The sequence below is a fragment of the Equus caballus genome, chromosome 9 (assembly GCF_041296265.1).
Source record: "Equus caballus isolate H_3958 breed thoroughbred chromosome 9, TB-T2T, whole genome shotgun sequence".
Classification (NCBI taxonomy): domain Eukaryota; kingdom Metazoa; phylum Chordata; class Mammalia; order Perissodactyla; family Equidae; genus Equus; species Equus caballus.
The window spans coordinates 62,240,898-62,256,389 of record NC_091692.1 but is presented as its reverse complement, the minus strand read 5'-3'; the positions used below and the strand labels follow the sequence as shown (position 1 = coordinate 62,256,389).

Sequence of the window (15,492 nt, the reverse complement as noted above, 5' to 3'; positions counted from 1 at the left end):
CTGCTGCTCCAGCTGTCCACCTTCACCTCCTGATGCTCTCCTATTATTACCAATATTTTTACTTGACTATTCTTTGTCACTGCATATTTCAAAGCTTTTTTGGACACTTCTAGGGTTAGGGTTATAATAAAATGTAAAGAGTTACAGATATCTGGGTACATTAAAGTAGGGTTTACAATGCTTTGTTTGTAGATGGTACCCAAATTAGGGAAACAGGAAACTAAATTAATCTAAGATTTACCCAGGGAAGGGTGCTAGAAGTTACTCTGAGTAGGCTTGGCAGATTTCCAGAACAAATAATGGACACATTTCATGACACTTTTTGACTGATAAGCATACACATACCAAAAAGAGACACAGGTGTTGCAGCAGACGCAGTCAGTTCTCCACCAGACCCCCTAGGACCTCTGTTTCTGTGTGCCCTTTGCCTGGCTTTGGTGAGCTTTACCTCTCACAGCTTGCAACTCTGACTTTTCTTTGGAATATTTCCCCCAAGTTACTGGAACACTTTACTTGCATACGCAGAGGGACAGAAGTACCTGGGATTTATGCCTCCCCAGGCAACCCTTATCTAGTGATTAACAGGTTTGGGAGTATGAAAGCCCAGCTCCCTTGCCTCCAGTTGGGACAAATGTGAAGCATAATTTTAAAATCAGAGCTTCTCTGATCATATTGCAGCATCATTCCTCCAAGAAACTTTGCCAGTCATCACACCCTTGTTCGGCTTCTTCCACTTCCCACGCTCTTACTGGCCTCCCCTGGGAGCACTTCCTAAATAAATGACTTGGTCATGAATCTTCATCTCAGAGTCTACTTCTGGAGAACCCAACTGTACTAGGTTGAACAATGTCCTGAAAAAATTCATGTCCACCTGGGACCTGTCAATGTGACCTTATTTGCAGATATAATCAAATTAAGATGAGGTCATACTGAACTAGGGTGGGCCCTAAATCCAATATGACTGGTAGCCTTATAAGGAAAGGAAAATTTGGACACAGAAACACACACACAGGAGAGAAGGCCACATGAAGATGGAGGCAGAAATTGGAGTGAAGCATCTACAAACCAAGGAATGCCATGGATTGCTGGCTACCACCAGAAGCTAGGAGAGAGGCATGGAACAGATCGTCCCTCAGAGCCTCCAGAAGGAATTGATCCTGCTAGCACCTTGACTTTGGACTTCTAGCCTCTGGAACTGTGAGAGAATACATTTCTGTTATAAGCCACCCAATTTGTGGCATTTTGTTACAGCAGCCCTAAGAAGCTAATACACCAACCTAGGACACAAATATAAGATATAGGAAGTATATATGTTATAATCTGTATTATATCTTATATTTTACATGAGACCATGAGGCTTTTATCAATATTTATTTTTCAAAAATTCATTTAATGGAATCTCTCTCTTATATCAATAGCTAACATTATACTTAATGAGAGAAGCCTAGAAGAAACCCAATTAAAAATCAAGAGGAAGACAAGGATGTCCATTATCACCATTATTATTTAACATTGTCCTGAATAGTACATTTTCTGGCTAATGCAATAACATAAGAAAAAGAAATGTGGTATAAATATGAGCAAGATGAGATAAATTAATCACTACTAGCAGATATTGACTATTTGAACACCCCAGGAAATGAACTGAAAAATGTTAAGAGAGTTCATAAATAAAAGACAACAAAATCATACTTATTTGGATAAATTTTAAAAGACTTGCATAAATAGAGATGTATACCATGTTTCTGCTTTAAAAACTTAATATGGAAAATTGTAAATTCTCAAATTAATGTATAAATTTAATAAAATTCCCATAAAAATTTCAGTGAGGTTCTTCGGGGGAGATGTAATTTAAAAATTCTAAAATTCATCCAAAAGAACAAAGACACAAGAACCAAAAAATTTTTTGCCAAAAAAAAAAAAAGTGAGAGAGAGAGAGAACTGCGGAGATAGTCTCTCACCAAATATTAAAATGTATTGTAAAATTACAGTAAATGACTGTTACCAGTAAATGACATGGTTCTGGTACAAAAATATATAGAAGAGTAGAACAGAATAGGAAGTCCAGAAGCAGACCCAAATATTTATATAATCGTTTAGAGTGTGATAATGGTGATAGTTCATATCATTCTGAATATATTACTCAATAAATGATACTGGAAATGAAAGGATAGCTCACCTCAAGTTAAATACACTCCAATTGCATTAATTTTTTCAAAATAACTTCAGTCTTCCAGCAATGGCAGACTAAGCAATTCAGATCAACCCTTCTGCTGAAAACAGAAAGTCTGAACAAAGTTTAAAATACATCTGCCTGAAGGCATCTGAGAGCTAGAAAATCAGTGAAGAATGGCATGGTCAAGATCTAAAAGCAGAAGGAAACTCAGGAGCATAAGCCTAGCATCTGCAGCTGCTTTAATGCTGCTGGTGTTAGCTAATTCCAAAGTAGGTGGCTGACAGGCTGTAGACAATAGTACTTCTGAGAGTCTTGAGGAGTCAAGGGAATAAAAAATGGAGTACAAGGATAACTGAAAGGGGAAGCCTCTAGCAAACTCCCGGTACATTGGTTTGGGATCATGAAGGGTTACAACTGGATGGTGAGTGTGGAAATAGATGGGTTTTCACATTGAACACAGCTTCCGATTGTCTCAAACCATGGAATTAGATTAGGTTGATCCTGGCTTGTTAGAATCCTAAACTATCTCCCAGAAGCAAATATAAGTCTGAGGGAAGACAGCATCCTTGTAGGCCTTAAATTACTCTGTAATTTTGCGTATACACTGTCTGAAACTCACCAAAAAGTAATCAAGCACACAATAAGACTAGACAATATTACTAAAGTCCATAAAAAACATGAGGTGATAGAAACAGATCTGGAGGACATACAGAATGTGGAGTTATCACAAATTTTAAAATAAGGGTGTTTGCTATCTTTAAGGAGATAAAATACAAGACTGAGAAATTTTTAGACAAGTAGAAACTATGAAAACACTTACCCAATGGAAATTCTTTTTTTTTTTTTTAAGGATTGGCACCTGGGCTAACAACTGTTGCCAATCTTTTTTTTTTTTCTGCTTTATTTCCCAAACCACGCCCCCCCCCCCCGACCGTACATAGTTGTATATCTTAGTTGCATGTCCTTCTAGTTGTGGGATGTGGGACGCTGCCTCAATGTGGCCTGATGAGCAATGCCATGTCCGTGCCCAGGATCCGAACCCTGGGCTGCCTCAGTGGAGCACACAAACTTAACCACTCGGCCACGGAGCCGGCCCCAGAAATTCTAAAACTGAAAATTAAAATGCTTGAAATTAAGAACTCAATGGATCAGTCTAACCACAGCTTAAACAGAATTGAAGAGAGAATTAGTAAACTGGAAGCTAGCTCAGAATAAAGCATAAAAAGGAAAAAAAGATGGAAAAACATAGAGAAGAGAGTTAAATAGAGTAGATAGTAAAAAGTTCTAACATATGTATAATTGGAGTTTCAAAAGGAGACGTCCAAAAGCAGCAGAAGTAATATGTGAAGAGATAATGGCTGAGATTTTTCCAAAACTGATGAAAAACATGAAGCTACAGATTTGAGAAGCACTATAAATCTGAAGCACAATAAGTAAAATGAAAATTATCATAGTAAAACTTCTCAAAACTAAAGACTAAAAAAAATATTGAAAGTAGCCAGGGAAAAGACAGACTACCTTCAAAGTCACAACAAACTGACAGCTTAATTCTTAACTAAAACAATAGAATGATATCTTCAAATGCTGAAAGAAAATAATTGTCAGCCTAGAATTCTAAATGTAGCCAAGAAGAATTAAGAGCGATGTTACCAGCAGACCAACCCTGAAGGGATTCTCCACACAGAAGGAGAAAAGAGACCTTCTCATAATGAAGATTAGAGATACAAGAAGGAATAAAGAGCACAAAAAAGGTAAATTTGTGGCTAATTTCAATGACTATTGACTGTATAAAACATTAACACTACTTTCTGGGGGTATGATATGGGGAAAGAACTGAACAACAGTGACACATGTCTTGAGGGGGTAAATGTAATTAAAATGTTCTAGGATTCTTGTATTATCTTGAAAAAAAGTAAAAATACAAAGCAATATTAGGCTTTGATAAATGAAGGAAGTATAGTGTAATGACAAAAGTAAGCACAAACAGAAGAGTGAAATTATACAAATTTGTCAAGCTAATGGAAGAGGGAAATGAAATAAGAAAAAACACTAAGTCTAAAGAGTCAGGGAAGGAGAAGAAAGGAATACAGACCAGGAAGGGAAAGAGGAAGCAAATAATAAAATGGCAGATTTAAATCTAAACACATTGGTAATTTTAATATCAGTGAACTAAACGCTCCTAATAAAAGACAAAGTTTGTCAGGCAGGATTAAAAAATAACTATAAGGTCATTTTAACTATGAGCTTATAAAAGACTCATCAAAAGTATAAAGATCCAGAGATGTATGGAAAAAGAAAGTTGCAGTAGCTATATTATTACCCAAAGTAGACTTTTAAGGCAAAAGGTATTACTGGAGATAAAGAGGGATAATTACATTTCAATTCACTGGGAAGATTTTGCACTTCTAAGACTGTGTATCTTTAATAACGCAGACACGAATACACAAAGAAAAAATTGACAGAACTACAAGATAAAATTGTGCTTTCAAACTCTCTGTGGTGAAGCAATGTTTAAAAAATTTCTAATCTGTTGCATATTAATACTTCTATAAAACTACAATAATAACAGATTAATAGAAAACATCAATTTAAAAAACACACCATATACAAGTCCACTGATGACATGCATTGGTGTTTCAGCAGTGTCAAATTGCTATAAAAGTTGCTAAATGCTAATTTAAATATCCTATTTATGTGTAACAAACAGTTTGCAGACTAGCCCTGGCCAGCAAACACATATTGAGTAGCACTGAAACAGAGACAGCCATGATCACAGTGGGAGGTGTTAACACATTTCTCTAGGATCTCATAGGAGCGGGGGAAAAAAAACCTTGAACATAACGATTAATAAATTTAATCTAATCAAGATATATAGAACATTGCACCCAACAGCCGCAAAGAGGTATTCTTTTTAAGCACACATGGAACATAAAAATTGCCCATATTCTAAAGGATGGAGGTCATACCATATGTTCTTATGTTCATACAGATATGTTCATACAGATATGTTCATATGTTCATATGTTCATATGTTCTCTGACGGGAGTAGAATAGGATGGAAATCAATTTTTTTAAAAAAGCTTAACTAGAAATCCCATATCTGTTTGGAAATGTTAAAATATATGTCTAAATAACTCATAGGTTAAAGAAGAAACCTCATTGGAAATTAGGAAATATTTTGAGTGGGAAAAGAATGAATACATTCCAAAACTTCTGGGATGCAGCTCACATCATGCTGAAGAGCAATATATAACCTTAAACATACATATTAGAAAAGAAGGAAGGTTAAATGTCAATGCGCTCAGCATCCATTTCAAGAAATTGGCAAAATACAGAAATTAAACTCAAAGAAAGTATAAGGAAAGTTTCATATATTAAAAAGCAGAAAAAAGGGTTAATTGTAAAATAAAAATTTAAGAAACTATAATAGTACTAAAACAAAATATAAATGAATATTTTTTTAATAGTGGGAGTGCAAATGGCCTTTCGAAGTGTGGCATCAAAGTCAGAAATTATGAAGGGAAAAGATAGATCAATTTGACCATTTACTTTTTAAAAAAAAATCTGTCAAATTCACGACAAACAATACTAAAAGACAAATGACCACGCGGGCAAAATATTTGCAATTATATGACAAGGAGTCAATATCATTCCTATGTAATACATTAAAGGAAAACATTACAATAGAAAAAATAGCCATAGGACATGTACTGGCACTTGACAAAGGAAGACACATAAATAGTCCCTAAACATGTTAAAATACCCAATCTCATTAATAATCAAAGAAATAATTAGAGAAATGCCCAATCTCACTAATAAAGAATTTTCAAATATAAACTATTATTTTCATCTATTATACTTACAAAGATAACAAAAACAGTAATAATAATTAGTGGTGATGAAGAGCTAAATGTGGGAAATAGAAATAAATACAGTATTTTTCTGGAGGGAAATTTAACAATATTCATCAAAAGATTTAAATGCACCCCACTTAGGAAATCTATTTCTTGGAATTTGGCCTTGAAAAATAATCATATATATTTGCAAAGATTCATATACACGTATGTTTATTATAGCGCTATTGATAATAGTAAAAAAAAATTGTAAACATCCAAAATTAGAGAATTGGCTAAAATAACTTAGTACCCACATTAAATAGAGTAGAGTAATACAATCCAACCATTGTAAAGATAACATAGGAAACTAACAAGATGAAAATTTATGCATGGCACATTGGTAAGAGAATAAAGGAGATTGCAAAATGTAATCTCGATTTTGTTTTATGTAATTAGGATAAACAACAATTTGTTTTTATTGTTTTTAGAGGTAATTTCTATTTTGTTCACTTTTACATATCTGTATTTTCTGAAATATCTAAGCAAACATATTAATTTTAATCAGAAAAATGGTAGTTTAAAAAAAATCTCTTTTGCTTTTAAAGGGTCACCGTCTCTTTCAAATTTTAAATGAAATGCATAATAAGCCACACAATTCGTTTCTCACTGACCTCATTCTGCAGAGTTCATATGTTCACATATCGAACTTGTTTCACACCAACACTTGGCACAGGCGTTGAAAGAGAGCATTGAACTGGTTTTTACCACGTGGAGCAGCAGCTTCTTTATTCCCATTTTTTTTTTTACTTATTAAGATGTATGATTTCCTATAGGAAATTGAACATCATTTCCAAGGCACCAAATTCCTCATAAAGATAATCTGTTCACTCATGCAATAAATATTTATTAAGCACACCACTGTGCCAGGCACCGTGCCCAAGGCTGAGAATGTAGGGTGGACCAGACCAGTCACCCCTGCCCCTGCGGTGTCACAGCCAGAGTCACTCCCATCGTCTATGTCAATGTCTTGGCAGTCCACCACTCAGACCACAGTGTGACCTCTTCTCAAAGAGGCACTCCTCCAAAATTCTGGAGCCTTTTAGGGCACATTTAGCGCACCAGAAATAAATTTATTAGCATGAGCTTGTAAGTGACCCTTCAAAAATGAGAATGTAACTCTTTTCCTGAAAAGTAAAATATTAGTTTTTCTCAAGTATTTCTGGAACTAAATTTTAAGGCTTGTTTTAAAACAGCTAACCTTTTTAAAATAAAAAATAAAAATAAAGCTGCCAACAATCTCTTACCCATAAGGATGTAAGGAGGAGGAAAGCAAGCCAGAAGACAACACTGTTATAAAAGTGCATTTATGAAAGGAAACCATGAGCACTGTGCTCCCTGGCTGATAGACAAAGCAAATATGAATTCATTTCCAAACAATGACTCAGCGTAATGACAGGTGGAACACAGGCCTAGGAATGAGTGAGGAGAGTCGCACACAAGTCACAACCCAGCATGATAGTAATGAGTATTTGTAAATCCAGTTTTTTCTCAATTTGTTTCCTGCTTAGAGAGCTCAAACACCCACTGTCCCAAACCAGCTGTCTGTAGCAGCCCAGGTTCAGGCGTGGCTGGGTGGGCAGGTCTTGAAGAAAGCACGTAGACACCCAGAAACTGAGGCTGCCACACGTGTGGAGGTGGCGGCCTGGCCTGGGACTAACAGGTTTTGGACCAGATCAAATGAGGTTTGTTTTTCTTATCTATTGCTATGTAACAAACCCACAAAACTTAGCGGCTGAAAACAAACACAGTATTTATTATTTTTTCATGAATCTAAGGGTTGAACAGGCTCAGCAGGGTTACTTTTCGGCTTCACCTGCTGCAGTGAAGTCCCATGGCTGCCATTTCACTGGGAGCTTGGCTTGGACTGGTATCCACAGTGGCATCTCACCCGTCAGGGTCTCTTCACGTGGCCTCTCGATATTTGATGGTCTAGCCTAAGCAATTCTACAGTCCGGCAGATGACTTCTGAATGTAAGCCTCAGTGTGTAAGCAGTAATGGAGTCTCTGTTTGCCTCGTTTTTCTTAATGTCTCATTGGCCCAAGCAGGTCACATGGCCTATCCCAGGTCAATGTAGAAGGGGCTGCACAGGCTGTGACAATCTGAGGTGTGGTTTTTGGGGGACACCAATCCGTCAGTTTACCACAGGGACCAAGACCAGGACATAGGGTGAGATGAGGGTGTGAAAGATGCAGTAGGAGAATGTGGCAGGGCAGAGACCACAATAGGAGCATGACCACCACCTAAAAACAGTGGCAAAATTGGAGGTGGGAGTGGGCACAAGGAGATCAACAAAGGGACTCTGGCTAGTTGAACAGATACCGTCTATAGCGTGGCCAGGAGAGCAGAATAAAAACCAAAGAAACCGGGTAGATGGCAAGGCAGAAACTAAGCAATGGATAGGAGAAATTGCTGATTTCCCATACAGAGGAGAATTGGGAAGAAAAATGCTTACAAATCCACCTGCCATTACTTTTTAAATGAGGGAGCTTGGATTTTCCGAATAGCTCCCGTGATGCTCTTTCTTGTTGTACAAGGAAGGTGGCCTGTAGTGGTCACGGGGTTCCTGGGAGCCCCAGCTGGACCCTGCTCCCATCTCTCCCATCTTCCCTAGTTCTCTGGCTCCTCCTTTCTCTGGGCTCCTTTCCTCAGGTGCTCCAACCTTGAAGATGTATTTTTAATCTAGTTTAGGCCAATTCTACTTTCATATAGAAGATGTTTTAAGTATTCACAAAAAGTTGAATATGAGTAATTTGATGTCTAGACTTACACAGTGAGAACGAAAATGTCTTACAGGAGTTTGTAAGGTCCCACATGTTTCTCTGACCTCATTTTCTGCTACCCACCACACCCCAGTCACTCAGGCCATACTGGCCAATTGTGCTATAACAGGGCCTTGTACCTGCAATACAGCTTCTGTGCAGAGACCTCTTTCCCTGCATATCCACATGGGTCCCATATTTTTTTTCAGATCTTTGCTAATATGTCATCTCACTGATTATTTCTCTGATCACTCTCCTGACCACATTTGAAATTGCAGACTACACTTTTCTTCCATAGCACTGTGTCCCTCTCCTGTGCTTTATTTTTCTCTAGAGCTCTGTCACCACGTAATATACTATATATTTTATTTGTATTGTTGTGGTTCTTTGTTTGTTTAATATATTTTGCGTTTTTCCAAGAACCCAGGATGATTCTAACAGGCCTCTAGGTTGGCAAGGAGTAGGTTTAGGGCACAGGCTTCAGAGTTATCCAGATCTGGATTCCAGTCCTGCCTCGCAGCTGAGAGGTCCCATGACCTTGGGCACTTTCTTAACTTCTCTAAACCTCATTTGCAAAATGCAAGCCAGAAAAGTCCTTCTTATCTCCTAGGTTCCTGTGAAGATTAAACGAAATGTGCAAGCACTGGGCTCAGCTCCTGGCGCCTGGCACACGGCGCGTCCTAGTTAACCAACAAGGGTTTTACGAGTTGAGATTTGGCCTTCCTACTCCGCGATGGGTGCCTGCCCTGCTTAAAGAACAGCACCAGGGCTCAGCAGGCCTGGCTGCACTGACTGCCTCACTTTCTTTTTTTTCCCCCAGAGGAAGATTCGCCTTAAGCTAACATGTGTTGCCAATCTTCCTCCTTTTCTTTTTCTTTTTTTTCCCTCCCAAGCCCAATACATAGTTGTGTATAGTTGTAAGTTCTTCTGTGTGAGCCACCACCACAGCATGGCTACTGACAGACTATGGTGTGCATCTGTGCCTGGGTTCCGAGCCCAACCCAGGCTGCCAAAGCAGAGCATGCCAGACTTTAACCACTAGGCCGTCAGGGCTGGCTCTGCCTCACTTTCTTTCAGTGGAGATTGTTGAAACTATTTAGCAAAGCACCTGCTTATCCATTTAGAGCCCCATCTCTTTGGTGCCAATAAACTCTTAATTGTTCCATAGACCACACCCATTTCTCAGAGTAAAATGAAGACTATTGAGCTTGCAGTTGCCAGAAGACCCTGGCTGGGCAGTAGCAGCAGGAGAAAACGAAGGCTGTGCAGCTCCTTTTGAGAAACTGAATATATGCATTGATTATATCTTAGTTCTTATTTGAAAGAAGTAGATCAAAAATGTTTCCTTTTTTAACTTTCTTTCTAAGGGAGAGATTATCCCTGGAAATTACCCAAGGTTCTGGCACTAGGCACCTCATTTCCTCGTTGAACCTTCAAGTTTGTACCAGGAACATTTCTAGGACTTCTTCATGCCCCCTGCTACACTGTTCATTTCAGAGCCTCTTTGCAGGCAGCCTGATATTAAAGTGAACTCTCAGTAGTAACAATGTCACTCTAAGGTTTTCTTCCTGGACAGATCTGATAACAATGAAGGAGAAAGATATTTTTAAAACAGCTCATTCATTATTTAAAGCAGAAAAGTATGTATGGAGCTCTAGTGATGTAGGCAATTGGAAGCTATGGACCTGGCCTTCAAGTTTAGATTCCGTTAGGGAAATCAGATTTGCATGCAACTAACTGCAATAAAGTTTGGTGAGTGCTGCTATAACAGAATAAACAAAGCAGACAGAAAGAGCAATTACTTCCAGCTGGGAATGGAGGCCGCGTTCCGAGCAGCTTTACGGAAGAGAGGTTTTACCAGACCCAGACGAGAGGGAGGGTTGCTCCAGAGAGAGCTCAGCACAAGCAAAGCTGTGGGGATGGGGCAACAGGTTGCACATTTGTAGGATGTGAGAACAGCAGCCTGGTGTGGCTCCCCCAGGGCCATGGGGAACACTGGCCACAGAAGATGCTAGAGAGGCTGAGGGGGGGGCGGCGGGTTGGTATGAAAAGCCTGAAGAGTCACACTTAGAAATTTGAATGTTATCCTACAAGCAATTGGGAGCCGTTGAAACTTTTTGAGCAAAAGCAGGTCACAAGTGAATCTGCGTTTAAGAAAGGTCCAATTGGAGACAGGGCCCCAATCCTTGACCTGACAGTAAGGTGACGTCATTCTGTGGGGTTACACGTTTAGGGGTGACACAGATGATCATGTGGGTGGCAGCTGTAGAAATACCATGTCCCAGTCAAGGAGGAGAGCCACAAGAGCAGCCATCCAGGCAGCAAGGATCCCAGAGCATGGCCAATCAGCATTTGGAGTCACACTCACACGGTGTGTAGGTTAAATGCCTTGACAGCAGTTTATCCACTTGCTACAGACTGAATACTTGTGTCCCCACCAAATCCTAACCCCCAAGGTGATAAGATTAGTAGGTGGAGCCTTTGGGAGGTGATTAGATCATGAGGACAGAGCCCTCACGACTGGGGATAGCACCCTCATTGAGGAAGCACCTTCCACCATGTGAGGACACAGCAAGAAGATGGCCATCCACAATCCAGAAGGCAGGCCCTCACCGGACACTGAATCTGCCCTGGCACCTTGCTCTAGGACTTTCCAGCCTCCAGAACCGAGTAAATGTTCGTTGTTCATAAGCCATCTGGTCTATGGCGTTTTGTTATAGCAGCCCTAACGGACTAAGACCCACCTAATGACATTTTCTTCAGACTGACTGAAAAACGAGTTACCATTCTCGGCACACACCCGCTGGTACCTGTGGACATGACCAGGGAAGGTCCGGCATTGAGGGGAAGGTGTCAGGGGTGGGAGGAACATGAGAAAGAATCAACCTGAGGGCAAATGTTCTCCGACACGGCCTGACAGTGTTGCTCTTCTTCAAATGATTTCTGAGAGCCAGCCGCTCCCCGCTGCCCCTCGCTTCTTGCCTACTGTCTTAGGAAGCAGACCTGGGACCAAGGATTGGAATGCAAGTAGTTTGTTTGGGAAGTAATCCCAGGAAGCACCAGTATGGACTTGGGGAAGTGAGACAGGGAAGAGAAGGAAGTCTGCAGACTGTGTGTTAAAGAGCAGCTTCCTGCTGTGGGCACCGGGGTCACCTATCACAGTGGGCTCTGTGGGTAACTGTGTAGAGCAAGGGTGAGGAATTGGATGGAGCTCCCGTCTGTCACTGGCTGCAGGCTGCTCCCAGGGCCTCAACTCCCCAGCAGGCCCACCCGCTGACCAAGCATGGTCCAGTGGCCAGTCTCAGATGCTTACAGTGGGGAAGCCATCAGCACACATAGATTTTTAAAACATCTATACGGTGGCAGGCATAATGCTGGGCACTGGGATAAAAGGTAAACAAGGCAGACCCTTACCTGCCCCCGTGGATTCTTCCCTGATACCCCCAGGCAGTCAGGACTCGCCTCCCTCCTTCTGGTTCCTGTAGAGGGAATGGTTTTTGTTTTGCTGGCTACCCTTAATCCACTTCTTTTTCAGCTTTCCTCATTTTCCTTTTGGATACAGTCTAGCGGGATTGTTATCAGCTCTCTGTCGTCTTCTAGCTAAGGGAACAGCGTATGACTCAGGCTAGATCAATCAGACACTTGCTCTCCCTTGTAGAAATCAAATGTTGAGCTGAATGGCAGATTGAAAATGTTTGCTTTGTCCAGCAGCTTTGTCCAGCCTTTTGACCCACTCCTCCCAGAGCTGCTGGGTGTTGCCTGTTTTCACCCTTGTTGCCTGTGATCTTGGGTCTCCTCTACATTTTTTCCATAATTCCCTCTTTTGCTTAATCATGCTTAAGCCAGTTTCTGTTGCTTGCAACCAAAGAATCCTGATGTCTTTAATCCCCTACTGCAACTTTAATCATTTAAAAAGTATTTATTGAGCACCTACTATGTGTCAGGTACCCCACTAGACATGGGGGTTGCCATAGTAAAAAAAAGAAGAATGTCTGTCTTCATGAGGCTCTCAGTAAAATAAGAAAGAAAATATTAAATAAATAGTCCCCTAATGGACCATAGTGACAGATATGACAAAGGCAAAGTTCAGGATATTAAGCAAGTGGGTCTCCAGGATTTTAATTTAAATTGGGCCCAAGGAGAGAGGATAGAGGATGTCACATGTAAACAGAGACTTGAAGATTGAGTGAAGAACATTCCAGGCAGAAGGGGCAGCATCTGTAGAGAAAGACCTGAGGCAGGAAATAGGGTTGCTCACCTTGGCCTGAACTTGGCCTTTGCTCATTTATCTCATGGGACTTGATCATACCTATTCCAGCCTCTTCCTTCTCTGCCACCACCAAGGGCAGTGGTCCCGACCTCAGGAACTCAGCTCTCTTTCTTCTTGTGCTCCCTGCCCTTTATGCTAAGGCTCAAGGCAACAAGTCAAGTCGGTGGCCTCCAGTGAGTCTTAGCAATGTGTGATGATATGGTGGATGCTGAAATGCACCACTCAGATGCTCCTTCACGCTGCGAGTGCCGCCAGCAGACAATCTTCAGCTGTTAGTCTTACTTCAGAAGCAGACAGTTCTAGAGAGCCATCCCATCTTCAGAACTCTAAGACGTCCTTTAAGACTCGATCTCTCCCTCTGCCCCAACCTACATCCTCTCCTTCCCTTCTACAGGCTCTGGTCCCAAGAGTATTCCTCATAAACCCCCTCCATGCTAATCTTTATCTCCTAGGGAACCACTTTGCAACAGATGGAAGGAACCTGAATCCAGATGAGAAGACTTGTTTGAGCCTGACACATCCTGGCTGTGTTATCTTGGACCAGACTTGGTCTTTATTGCTGTGGTTGTTACCAGGCACCATGCCTGGCACACAGAAGGCTCTCAACAAGTGCTTGTTGATTCAGATAATGGGTGGAACTTTCTCTGGAAATCTTTGTAAAACCCACACAATTGTCGTTTGTTATTATTTAGAGTTGGAAAGGGAAAAAAACAAAGATAATTCCAGTGGAAAAAGGAAAGATGGGACTAGATTAAAAGCTGGAGATCCTGGAGCAGAGAAAGCAGGGAAGAGGAGGCCATAGTTGTCCAGAGGAGACGTAATAAAGATGAGAAGGAAACCAAGCACTCAGAAAAAAGAGAACTTGGGAAGAACAGAGGTGCAGAAACCAAAGGTGAAGAAGTGCACTGTAAACGGGCCATCACTAGTGTGCAGCGCTTCAGAAATGTCAAGAGAGCTAAGCATGGCGTAAAGCATCAGCTGTAAGCGCAACGCTCGCGTTCACTCTTGCACAAATGTTTAATTGGCCCTTAGGAGTCTACTTGGAAAGGGGGACCAGGAACACATCTGTCTCCTTCACCACTGTGGACCCTGTGCTTAAGAAGCTGCTGGTGTCCAGTGGGCTTCTGACAACTATTTATTATCGTTGAACAATTCTTAGGTGTTTGAAAACAAAATGGGTAGTTTATTGTCACTACTGAAATAATATGTTGGAAAATCTGTGTGCCGCCAACTTCTGCCACACACACGGGAACACACACACCTACCTGCCCCCACTCTATCTAGCCCAGTTGCTGAGTATAAACAAAGCTGGTATATCAGAGTTGTTTTCCTATGCACCAGCCTTGGAAAGGAACACCTAAGCCCCTCCCTACACTTATTTGAGGCTTCTACACTCCTTCTGAACATTAATAATTCTTTAAAGGGTATGTAAATGAACCACTAATAAGACCGCATGCTTCTAAATTTAGTCAGGAAAGATATGTACGCGTTATAGAATATAGATGAAAGCTCTAAAGACACGTTTTGAAGGGTGTATTAACCGGATATTGGAGGCAGTGGGATTGTTTCAAAATAAAACAACCCCCCTTTGAAGTGAGAGTACATCAAAGCCAGTTCTTCTTACCTTTAAGAATTTGGACTTTTCTTCTGAGTAAAGACTATGAATCCACATGCCCAACTGGATGGGTGATCACAGCATAGTCTCCTCTCCCCATTCTGAACTAATTGTGATAGTCTGTCATTTTACTAAGGATGACTGTGACATTTGGTGCATCACCACACAATGATTGTTGATCTCAGGGCTGGAATGTGAGCTTTTTGAGGGTAGAGACTTTTTGTCTAATCTCTGATTTCTGAGCATATTGCACATTACCTGTTTCACAGGAGACTTTAAAAGCATGCTGAAGGGAGGACGAAGAGGAAAGGGAGGGACGGATGGAGAATGGAAGGGAGTCCGCTAAGACGGGTGGAACTCATTCAGAGTTGTTGAAATGCTGAACTCCTGCGGCCTTCAGTTAGCTTCCTGACGCCTAGAGTACTGGGGATAGTGAGAAAGACACAAAATGTGGACTCAGGAAACTCGGGTTTGTGTCCCAGCTCTACCACTTAGTGTGTGTATGTCCTTAGAGGAGGCGCTTAATCTCCAACCCTCAGTATCCTCTTCTGTAAACTGGGGATTATTTTACCTTGAAGAGCTCTTGAGGGATTAAGTGAAATAGTACATGGGAGAGCATTCGGCAGACTATTAAGTGCCATGTATGTTACTCATAATTAGTATGACCCTGGATTCAGTGCCATCTTCAGCTGAACCCTCTGATCTGTGTTTTATTTGGCAAAACATTGTATTTGGAGAGAATATTTTGAAGGAGGGGAAAAGATCTGATCTTTTA

At 40.8% G+C, this 15,492-nt stretch overlaps 1 long non-coding RNA gene across 1 annotated transcript in view; it reads left to right on the top strand.

Annotated features, from left to right (window-relative positions):
• Positions 1 to 15,492, top strand: part of LOC111774993 (uncharacterized) — a 103,331-nt gene that overhangs the window by 85,873 nt on the left and 1,966 nt on the right. The gene's annotated exons all lie outside the window — the stretch shown is intronic.